A 12,583-nucleotide genomic window follows, 5' to 3' on the forward strand; every position below is an offset into this window, starting at 1 on the left:
CCTCAGCACTACAGCAACCGAAGCTACAACTACAAATTCCAAAGAACAAAGCAATAAAGCACACGTTGATCCAATGTGGAAAACCAGGAAACCTACTTTAAAGATATTGTGCTTTTTCTAGTCACTCACCTGGGGAACAAGCTCAGTGAGCATAAAATCAAATAGACTAGTTCATCTAGTACTTTAATAAAGATATCAATTCATTATAAGTGTTGTATACTGTCCCTGCAGGGCAACCAACAAGTCAAAACGTCCAACTATATTAAGACATCTTAAAATAATGTACTTAAAATACTATACAGTGGTACCTCTAGATGCGAACGGGATCCGTTCCGGAGCCCCGTTCACATCTAGAAGCAAACGTAACCCATGTCCGCGCATCTATGAGTGCGCGGGTCACATTTCAGCACTTCTGCGCATGCGCGTGACATCATTTTGAGCGTCTGAGCATGCGCAAGCGGCGAAACCTGGAAGTAACGCGCTGTGTTACTTCCGGGTTGCCGCAGAGCACAACTCGAACGCGCTCATCTCGAAGCACATTCAACCCGAGGTATGACTGTACATGGATTGTTTCTTCACTGGTCTCCTGCTTTCAGAGGCTTTGGCTTTTACCCTTTAGACCAGCTTTTCTAAACCTTGGGTCCTCAGAAGTTGTTGGACTACAACTCCCATCATCCCTGACCACTGGTCCTGCTAGCTAGCAATGATGGGAGTTGTAGTCAAACAACATCTGGGGACACAAGGTTGAGATTCTTCAGAAAGACTGCTATAGACATTTATATCATTATTGCTAACCAAAACAATCTAGAAAATTTGGGATTTGCTCATTTTAAACAGAATTTGGAGAGGTCACTATGAAATTGTGGGCGCTGTCAATTATTTCAAAAGAAAGACAAAAACCCATTACAATACTTCAAATACACCAGCTGGAATGGAAAAGCTGAGGGGAAAATCTGTTTTAACACAGACCAGTGTTGCAAATTCATATTCTTAGGCTGCCCTAGAGACACACATGGGAGCCAACTAAGCAGAATTTGCTCAGAGGGGAAAGTAGTTTGCTTCTGATCAGTAAAGTATCATATGAAATGATCACTTAAGTTACCTTTTGCAATGCAGCTTTGTGCAATATTGCAAGAAATCAATTATTCTTCTCTTTGCTAAACATTGTTTTAGTGCACATGAATCCAAAACCAAGGTGAAAAGAAAAACAAAAGAAAGCAAAATCTGCTCACTAAATAACATCATTACACCGGAGCTTTTTGCAAAGGCAGGAAGATATTACACAAATGGCTTGTTTCCCCCCTCTCTCCTTTTCAGACTTTGCTCTCAAAGCGTTGGTGTGTTCTTGCTTCTGCAGTAAAAGGGACAAGCAAAGGCTTCTTTTAGGCACAGCTCATGCAATCCATTCATCTGTAAAAGCTCTTGGCTGGAAAATTATCCAAGGTGTGACCCATCTGCTGCCGCCGCTGAATCCTGCCGTGGTCCCTACCAGCAGGATAAGGATTCATAGCCCCCACTGTGAGTCTTCTGGATTCACTTCCAGGTCCTGGCAAAATTAAACAACAAGCACAACTCACGGGAGTAAGCCTGGTATGCCAATATGAGCAGATGCTTAAAGGGCACTTCTGAGGGCAAACTTTAAACACACCCTTGACTTCTGTTCTCTAATAAGCCCTTTCTGCTATTTTGAAGCATTTTCATTCTTGTGCTCTGACTGTTTCCATCATTGATCTATACCCTTTTCACACATGCCGCTTTTAGTGTCTATGGTCTATGCTGGAGTCTGACAGTAACTAAGAAGGCCTTGGAAAAGGCCTGGACCATAGCATGTGGGAGTGGACAGGGGGGCAGGGGCACAGCACAGCCACACTTGGCCAGTGGCCAGGGCCAAGCTCTTGCACAGGCTCCGTGAACCCTCTGCGCCTTGCATGCACATGCCCGGTGGCGTTGGTGGTGCAGGCTGGCCTGGCACGGTGGGTTCTGTTGACCCAGCATGCGACAGGCACCAAAAAAGGACAGGACGCTGCTTGCCTTGGCACAGGGGCACAGCTTTGTTTGCTCTCGAACAAGGAGGCATAACTGTGAGATGCCACCACCACCACCACCCCTGATATTGCTCAAAACCCACCTCTTCCATGAAGCCTTGGGCACTGTCAGGAGTTCAGCCTACACTCGAGTAGGACCCTGGCAGAGACACATGCCCGACTGGCATGTTCTCTCCCTCCTGGTCTTTCGTTCGGGAGCTTCAAAAGCTTTCTTCAACCCCAACATCACAGCGACCGATGCCAACCGACACCAGCACATTTAGGGATCCACAGAGTTTGCGCAACTTGCGTGACAAACCTCAGCAAGTCAGCATTTTGGCTAATCTACTTTATTTACATATAAACACACACGGAGCACTGCAACATGGCTCCTTCTCTCTCTAGCATCAGATAGCAAAGAGGGGAAAAAACAAAGGACAATAATCCCTCTTCATGGAACACAGTAATACAAACATTCTGTCTTCGTCACTTCCCACTCTGTGGAGTCAAAACATACCACGTCATGTGAAAGACAACAATCCCATGACTGCAATCATGGAGCAGGAATTCTAACAGGCACAAGAACCCCCACAGTGCGGGGTGGCTGCCTAATGCTGAGTTTCAGCTCTGACCCAGCCAATATGGCAAATAGAGATGATGTGCGTTGTAATCCAGCAACATCTGGAGAGCAAAAGTTTAGTCAGCCTTCCCCTAATGTAACCCAGTTTACAGCTGAGTCTCAGAAAGTGCAATTGAAAAAAACACACAGTGCGTCCCTTTTACCCCCGCCTCCATTTCCATCTGCTTTTTCTGTTGTTTCCCCTTGTCAAATTTTAACCTGAAAGTCCCTCGGGACACAGACCTGTCCTCTTGTAAAATGCCACACACACTGGGAGCACTACTGAAGTAAATGAATATTATCAGCTGCAAATTGATTCATACCAAGCAATAATATCTGTTGCTTCTTGCTTCTCAGCAAAAAAAGAAAAAGAAAGCCTGGAAAGAATATTCAGTTATCACACAGAGCTCTGAACACAGGACCATGGCCTTGCCAACAGTAAGCACAACCTCTAATGCCACTTGATATTTTCTGTATTCTTGCAAATGCACGGGTATTTATAATTTGCCATCACCGTCAAAAGATTTCGGACGAGAAAGGAAACATTGCTTCAATGAGTAAAATATGTGATTGCAGGCTCTTCTCTCCCCATTTCTGTCAGCTGCGGCAGGAAGCAAAATAGGTTTGGATGAACCGATAGACTGTATGCCATGCTAGGGATGCCACATTCCGGGGATCAAAAACCTGGACACTCCCCACCACCACCATCCAGACACCCCCCATCATCCGGTATCTCCCTCACTCACCCCCTCCCTGCCACTAACCCTCCCCTTCCAGTGTGGTGTAGTGGTTAAGAGCGGTAGATTTGTAATCTGGGGAACCGGGTTTGTGTCTCCGCTCCTCCACATGCAGCTGCTGGGTGACCTTGGACTAGTCACACTTCTCTGAAGTCTCTCAACTCCACTCACCTCACAGAGTGTTTGTTGTGGGGGAGGAAGGGAAAGGAGAATGTTAGCCGCTTTGAGACTCCTTCGGGTAGTGATAAAGCGGGATATCAAATCCAAACTCTTCTTCTTCTTCCTTCCTCACCCGCTTGCTCCCCCCTTTTCCCTTCTCCTCTCTTACGTCTGCTGGCTTCGGCGGCCTCCTGCTCACAATAAGAGAGGCTGAGTGGCCCCTAGAAGGCCACGCAAGGCCAGGTGACTGCAGGGACCAGCGCAGCACCAGGAAGACAGTGCAAGGCCTGGCGGCAGCCAGGAACACCAGACCTAGTGCAACCCCCGGCAGGCTGCTCCTGACCACCAGATGCCTGCTTCCTGTTCCAGGACACAGCGCCTTCTGAGCATGTGCATGCCTCACATTTTTTTTTAAAAAAAAACAACCAAAAACATTTTAAAAAATTAAAAACCCAAACCTGGACATTTAATCCAAAATGCAAAAATCTGCCCGGATGGGGGTGCTGGTTCCCCAAAACCAGACGTGTCCAAGAAATCCCAGGTGTAGGGCAACACTAGACCATGTGGCTGCACTATATAGAGAGTGAGCTTCATGTCTACCTCCTTGAAAACAATTGTTCACAAACATTTGCAGGGGAGGGGAGCACACTTTGTTTTATTTATTTTCAAAGCGTTTTAAAACACACACACACACACACAAACAATCTCTGCTCCGAGAAAGTACTTCATACATGTTTTATAATAAAAGAGGTGATTTTGGTCAGAGTGAACAATTTAACCCTTTTCGCTATGGCCTGCTATGGGGACTACCTTTTGCCCAGGATAAAACTGGCGAAAATGTCGTTAGTTTTGCGCAAAGATGCAGCAATGGGTAATTGCACCGCTGTGAGTAGCATGCTGAGGCTGTGTAGCGACTGACATGGGATAAGTGCAGGCAGATGGCAAGAAAGGCAGAGGATGACCTGGAGCAGGGCCCTTTCGTCAGCTTTACACCCTTTGCAAAACACAAATAAATCCTTTAAGAAGATTACACTTTTCACACCTTCCCTTGTTCCCTGGGGATTGAAAGATCTTGGAAATACATGTATATGCAAAGAATCATACCTCTTTGGCATAATGGTGGTATAAGCGAATGTACAGTACTGGAAAACATCTTCCATCTTTCACTAAATGGAAATGAAGATTGCTGCTATTGTGTTAGAGTAAAAAAATGGAGATTCTGGCCAGGTCTTGAACAGCTCATTGTACAAGGTATGGGTCTTTGTCATCAGTTTTACCTGCGAACCAAAAAAATGCCTTTCCACACACCTTGAGCTGCTTCTCGCTTCTTTGTCTATAAAGGACACACCCTCTCTTTAACTCCACAGAGCACATAGAGCCATCTAGTGACTGATCATTATATTGCACTCAAACACACGTAAAGAAAAAAGCATCTCTTGTGAGCAAAGCAAATAAATCTTCAAAATTTTAATCTTCACAATTTGATATAGTTTGTCGAGTTTAAGCCAAGGAGGTCTGCCATTAACTGGAAAGGAGAAAGCCATATGAGAGAGACAGAAAGAAAATCAGGTAGTTAAAACATCAAAGAATTATTAAATTAATATTTAGAGCACATTGCAGCCACTTCCTCCGATTTACTGAAAGTCCCAGAATTGGATTTCAAACCTGAAACTGATCATTCTCATGTCACTGGCATGAATCCATTCATGACATTGGCCTATAGGGCAGCCTAGAAATCTTTCAAATAAATAACAGTGACTCTAAGTATTATAGTTTTGCAAAGTACAGTATAAAAAGACTTAGCAGGTCGAAAAATTATAAGAACCAAATGTTTAAAAAACATTCTTTTGGAAGACTTGAAAATTGTATTATGAAGCAATTTCTGTAATGGTGGGATCTAGAAACATTTTTTTTAAGAAAAAAAAGATGATTCCCCTATAACTACAACTTTTTGAGATTAGTCTTTGCATAGAATTCAGTTATTCTTGGACCCATGGTGGCTTGCTTTCTTTCTTTCTTTCTTTCTTTCTTTCTTTCTTTCTTTCTTTCTTTCTTTCTATCTCTTTATATTACTATTAACATTTTGAAAGCTGCCTTCAGTAGTGTCACCATGTCCAACACTCCCAACTTTTTCATTGCCTTGCCTTCCAGCAACTTTGGACTGAACCTTTTAAACTAGAATGTTATTTCAAAGAACAGAAAGTTTCAGTAAAGCCACTAGGCATAAAGGGGGGGGGATGAGCAATGTTAATAAAAACTCAGAAAGCAGTGACATAAAAGGAGAAATTACATAATTTCCATATTTATAAATCCAAACCCTATGAGGATTCCAGCAGGCGGTATCAAATTGACAGCACGCATGGCAAAGCCCAAAACAAGAGAGAGAAAAGTTCCAATTAAGAGAAAGAATCAGAGTGTCGTTCCCGGAGTTCCATTTAAATCAGAACCAATCAAGGCTTGTTCTGATTCCTGCCGTTTCACTCAGGAAATAATGAGAAAGATGAAAGAGGCCCAGCCAGCCAACGCAGCCCCACACAGCCCTTTGAAGCCAAGAAATCACAAACATCACTTCGGAGAGTTCTGCCTTCACAAGGCAGCTGTTGCGTGGCCTTCTTCAAGAAAGCAATCTGCAGTTTGATTTTGCCTTACAACAGCCCCTGCACCTTGGTGCTGACAAACAATCAAGGCCAGCCTGAGGGGGCAATGAGTTTCCAAGCAAGAAGGGGAAATCTTTTGGAGGAGGGGTGTCAAAATTGATCAAGCCACATACTCAGCCCTGGATCGGTTTTGCTTCGAAGGACATTTGAGGTCATGTTCATGCGTGTCTCAGGTGCTATCAAAGCATGCATCCCATATCCCATTACTATTCCTGTCGTCATGATCGCAAAGGTCCTAGAGTTCAGAAGCTGTATTACTCATCTTACTACTTTGCTATTACATCATCTCTTACCTCACAATGCGCCTTGTTCCACTATATTGTGAGACGGCATTGGTTGCTGGGCATCCTCCATGCCCGCTCACCTCAGCAAGTCCACCTCCTCACTACAATAAGGACAGTGGGCTCTTGTCAATAGGTCCTCTGCTTATGGTGCAGATCCTCAGCCGATGAACACCTGCACCAACCTTGGACTCCAATCCCATTGTGATAGTTTTATACATTCTACAAATTCTATAGATTCATGGGGCACAGAAAATCAAGGTAACGCCAAGTACGTGAAGTCAAAGAAGGAGGGGAACAAGGTAAACTGACAATCTTGGAGAATGCATTCAGAGCTGGGTCACAGTAAGCTATTTGCAACTGTCTTCACAAATACCTACCGTATGTAGCCTATCTAAAAGGATGAATTAATTCATATTATCAGCCATTATGTCTCCTACTCAAAATTGGGCTTTCCATCTTGATATGAGCTGGAAACCGTTAAAATGTGTACTGGAATCTAATCTAAGCCACCATGAGCAGAATAAAAAAGGCTATTCCATGAAAGGAGAAACTAGCAATGCTGTCTCCATCATAAGTTTCAGCTAAATTAGGAGGTTTGATGCAATAGAATGGGGAGGGGAGAGTATGACAGGAGTGTTGAATGGGGATCTGAGGAGCACAATGGCAAGGATCCCTAAGGCAGCAGACTGTGTTACGTCAGCTGACACCCCCATTCCAGTGATTGGTCTACCACTTTCAGTTCCCAACTCAGCCAGAAGCCTGGTCACCATCTGCCGCTGGTAGACACCCCGTCCGAGGCCTCCAATTTAGGGTGCCAGTTCTCTTCTCCTGAACAGTGCAATAAAAGAGATTGCATTTCCCATTCTCTCTTACTGCTTGTCGGTGTTAGCAATTAAAGGACCACGGCTATTTTTATAAGGTGCATCTGAGCACCACCACCACCACCGTCTATGCACTTATCACCTGACCTTTCAACATGGCAGGCAAGGATTACTGCATGACCAGTGCATGCTTTGAAGCTGTGCAGCCCAAGAGTGCCCCAAGGGAAGAAATATAATCCCTTTCCAGGAATGCTGCAAATGCTTCTAAATGTGCACCATTAATACCAAAAGAGAAGCACTGACAGCTGCCATTTAGTCACTGTACTAAGGTGCACTTAGGGATGATCCAACCTCTCCATTGTAGGCCTATGGATGCCAATCAATGCTGTTTTTAGAAATCCTGGCTTAAAGGTTAGGTCTTGTAAAGCCAGCATGGGATATCTGTGACCCTCCAGACCTTGTTGAACTGCATTTCCCATCATTCCTGACCTGTGGCCATGCTGGTTGGGATTAATGGGAGTTGGAGCCTGCGGCGATCACACAGGGTCCCCGGACATTTCACCATCTATTGATCCCTGTGCCACCACTTTATTTCTCTCTGCCACCACCTAGGCCTTACCTGGGACAATACTGAGTCCAGTCAGGGTTAAATTGGAACATAAACTTCTGTTTATTTATTGCAGTTTAACAAGCATATGGTTTCATAAACGGTATCGGTCAATTACATTCATGGAGTGCCTATCCAGACCTATAACTTCCGCTACCTGCTCTCACTCACTAAACCACCTCTCAGATATTTACTTGTCATCCTAGCTTCTAACTTCCTGACTCAGCTTATTTCGCTACACTAACTCAACCTACCCACAGACTCTATCCCAATTCACTCCCACTCCAACCCAACCAACCACCCAACTCCCAACGAACTCTCCAACGAACTCCCCCTTTGCCCCTCCCAGAGCTGGTTTTATAGTCCCTCTGACTCCACCTAGGTCCTGATTGGGTAACCTGTTTAACTATTTCACCTCCAGCACTCTCTCATATGTTAACATCACAGAGGCCAACAGCAGCAAGAGGGCTGCAGGTATCTCATCATTGTTGCCACAGCACAAAATCCTTCCACTCCTTTCCTGCTCCATAAGCTTTACTCTGCTCCATTATTCATATTTAATCTTTGTAATGTTATAATTTGGTTTCAATTTATTTCAGCACCTGCTCATGATGCCACTAGATGGTGAATATGATACGGCCATCAATTATCTCCTAGGGTTTTTTTATGTTTGTATTGCATTGTATAGGATATATGGAGAACTATAATTAATTTTTTTACTGCTTTCTTTCACTGCACCCTATCTTGCTAGGGATCTTACACTTCCATTATTAAACCAAATAAACACTACTGGTGTTTCCGCAGTACAGTGGTACCTCGGGTTACATACGCTTCAGGTTACATACGCTTCAAGTTACAGAATCCGCTAACCCAGAAATAGTACGTCGGGTTAAGAACTTTGCTTCAGGATGAGAACAGAAATCGTGCTCCGGCGGCGCGGCAGCAGCAGGGGGTCCCATTAGCTAAAGTGGTGCTTCAGGTTAAGAACAGTTTCAGCTTAAGAACGGATCTCCATAACGAATTAAGTACTTAACCCAAGCTACCACTGTATAAACAGCTTCCATTTTCTTCTTAAGCCAGGCAGGCTTACTTAAACTAATTTTAACCCCTTCAGTTGGGAGAAGTATCCCAACTTTAGGGACCTGCAGTTCCATGTAAATATGTTCTGTTGGGTTCTCTAATTACCATATGTTGGAGACAATCAATAGGGATGGATATCTCATTTCATATCCTGCTTGTGGGCTTCCCAGGGGCAGTTTTCTGCTGGAAGATGCTATTGTAATGCTAGGACTAGAGGCTGGTTTCATTATCAAGGCAATATTTGCATGCATTCCACTTCATAAACATACTACTCACCATGGCTGTATACATGTTCCCATTCACTCAAGCATCCAGTGCATTCCCATTGCTTGTTGTGGAAGCCACATATGCACTAAGTTAGCCACAATCCATATCTATCTAGCCTGTAGTTTCTTGACAAATGCTGCATTTTCATGCATTTTCCCACAATCACCTTCAATCTGATTTGAAAATGTAGACCACAGAAAGACATCTACCTACCCTCTCCACCCACTGGTGTGGACAGAAAGCAGGCAAACACATTCAACCATACTAATGGGTACAACAATGTACAAAGGCTGTTTGAAACTCAGCAGGAGAAAACCACCTTGCTATGTTTTAAGCTGGTAATGTGTGCACAATCCATTTATAAAAAGCTAGAGAACGCAAGAGTCATGAAGAGGCACTGTGAATATAAATTGCACTGGCCATATATGAGTCCGTGAGCAAGCACACACACACACACACACACAGGCAGTAGGGATTTTCACTTCTTCCCATTCTTTTAAGGGCCTCAGGTCTTTAGTTATGCATAGAGTTCAGGTGGTACTGGTACTCATCTGAAAAGTATTTTGGGGATTGGGGGTACTAGGGCACCACCAGTTGAGATGTTATCTTGTGCCAGATCACTTGAAGGCAGAAAAAAAAACTTTATCATTTTCTAAATGTCAGCTCCTCTCCTTCTGTGGAGGGGGACAATTCTCCTTCTGGCTCAGCTAGCTTGAATCTTAGATTAGTCATTCATGCAAAATTCAAGGCCAAAGGAGTGAGTCGTTTAGTAGTTCACTCATCTTAAGTCTGTTATTAGTAGAGTTGTGACCTTATTGTTTATAAGAGCCTGGTGTGCTTACTTAGCCAGCCTCAGGTAGGCCTAGCCCCCCCCCCCAATCAATACATCTTTCATATGAGTACCAATGGTACCTTCTCCAGTAGCACAGTTGGTATGAGTGAAGGGTGGCAACTTAGCAGAAAAAGAGGATTTTGGGATACACTTGTGGTGGTATGCTGGCTTTTAGGTGGTGTTTCTGTTTGGCTTCCAAGCAGCCAGATTCAACAATTTTGATTCTGGGTGCCTGAGAAAGCATTGTATGAGCAGATCTGGGATCACAAATAGCATCCAAGATGGTGATTTATATCAGGGGTAGGCAACCTAAGGCCCAGGGGCCGGATGCGGCCCAATCACCTTCTCAATCCAGCCCGTGGACGGTCCAGGAATCAGTGTGTTTTTACATGAGTAGAATGTGTACTTTTATTTAAAATTCATCCCTGGGTTATTTGTGGGGCCTGTCTAGTGTTTTTAACATGAGTAGAATGTGTGCTTTTATTTAAAACGCATCTCTGGGTTATTTGTGGGGCATAGGAATTTGTTCATATTTTTTTCAAAATATAGTCTGGCCCCCCACAAGGTCTGAGGGATGGCAGACCAGCCCATGGCTGAAAAAGGTTGCTGACCCCTGATTTAGATCTTGCTCTTCCTCCCAAAGGCACCCAAGCCATGCCTTTCTTCCATGTCATTTCTTAATCGAAATTGCTTTTCCACCCCACCCCAAAGCTGCCATCAGCCCTGCTGGGGGGAAATATAGATAGCTCTACCATGTTTGGGATTTTTCTCAGTTTGGTAATAGCAAAATTGTGGGGGGAGGATTTAAATGGAGAAAACAGCAGAGGAAAATGTTTCAACCTACACTCCCTCACTGTCACTGCTCCTACAAAAACTGGGTATCCCCTTATGGCTGCTTTAAAGTTTAACAATAAAAAGTTGGGAAATGCAATCATGAATCGACTGCATCACATCTGTTTTGGCCCTTAGATTCAATTTCCATTTTCCTTAGATACTAATTTCATCTTATAAAAACTCCACAAGCAGATATCTTTTAGAAAGCATACTGAAAGCAAAGCAATATATTTGCTAATATTAGACTGTGCTGGCAATATGTTGTTTTAGAGAGCATTTAAAAGTGTGAATGAGAAATAAGGTCAAGTAACTTTTTGCAAAGTATGTTCTCTATAAAAAGTATGCACCTTTTTCTATTTGAAGTATTTACTAAACATTTACATGCAGTTCCCTCAGGGTTTCACTACAAACACTGCAAACATTCTGTGTGAGACACAGCATTCAGAATGTGCCGCCTCGGGCACATGGCCAACTATGTACTGCCATTTGCATAATCTCAGCCACTTATAGCCTTGACATTGTGACATATACTTGTTTCCACACACAGCAGTCACTTCACAATAAAAGATCCCCATATATGGCCTTGCACTTACAGAAGCCAGATCACATCATGGTCCCTAGATGTTAGCATTTCCCTAGTCTGTGCTCCATACCCCACAGCTGTATAGAGTACCTTTACCTCCCATGTTGCCATTGTGGAAAACAGAGAGAGAAATAATTTCCACCATATTCTCCCAGCTCAGATTTCTCAGCCTGGAGAAGTTAACTCCTAAGGCTCAATTCATACACAGAGGCAAGGCCCATGCCATTTAGAACAATAACACACTGCCTTTCATCTGAATTCATCCAAAGAGTGTCAACTCTAGGTTTTTGAGGTTCCTTGCACTAGATTATCCCTCTCCATCAGAAAGTCTCAACACCATTTTCACTAGCTGCTCCTGCTGCTCTCTTCTTCTTCGCCACCACCACCATCATCATAGCTACCACCTGCCTGCTCACCAGGCAGAGTGCCAAACAGGCAGTGGCATTTGCTGCTGCTCTTCCTGGTAGAGCTTTCCTGACAGAACAGACATGTTCACCTGTCACAACAGTATCAGTAGGTCAGCCTAACATAGGTCACCCTGGATCCAACTTTGTGGATCCAGTAAATATGTGGCAAAATGTTGACTGAGAGATTTCAGCTAAGTAAAGGTTCCTCTGGGCTGAGCTCAGTGAAGGCCACATTTGATCCTTATGAAACCACAGATATTTGCAGACATGACCTCTGCTGCAGTCCCATTTGCTCCACCAAAAGCTTATTGTTAAATGCTGATGCCAATAAAATTGATCCCTCCAAAAAAGCATTTACCAAAGAGATACAGAAAGGGTGTGAATACTACTGTGAAGTATTATCAACTTGCAAATTACACTGCAAATTTACACCTAGGATACTAGACATTCACAAAGGAGTTTCCTATATGCCATGACTCAACCATGAGCAGAGAAGCTGCTCATTTGATGGTCATTTCAGAAGCTTCAGCACTGGGATAAAATGTAAGTGGGATTTTCTACTCTGAACAACTGTGTGGCATAAAGCGAAGGCAAAACACAATTGGACAGAGGAATCACAAGTAAATCACTGTCACTACTCAACATACATCATCTCAGTCCTTATCTCATTTA

The 12,583-nt window shown here is 43.7% G+C and overlaps 1 protein-coding gene across 9 annotated transcripts in view; it reads right to left on the reverse strand.

Moving 5' to 3' along the window:
• EPHB1 (EPH receptor B1) overlaps positions 1–12,583 on the reverse strand; it is a 331,437-nt gene that overhangs the window by 181,420 nt on the left and 137,434 nt on the right. The gene's annotated exons all lie outside the window — the stretch shown is intronic.

Source organism: Podarcis raffonei, chromosome 5 (assembly GCF_027172205.1).
Source record: "Podarcis raffonei isolate rPodRaf1 chromosome 5, rPodRaf1.pri, whole genome shotgun sequence".
In the NCBI taxonomy this organism is placed as follows: domain Eukaryota; kingdom Metazoa; phylum Chordata; class Lepidosauria; order Squamata; family Lacertidae; genus Podarcis; species Podarcis raffonei.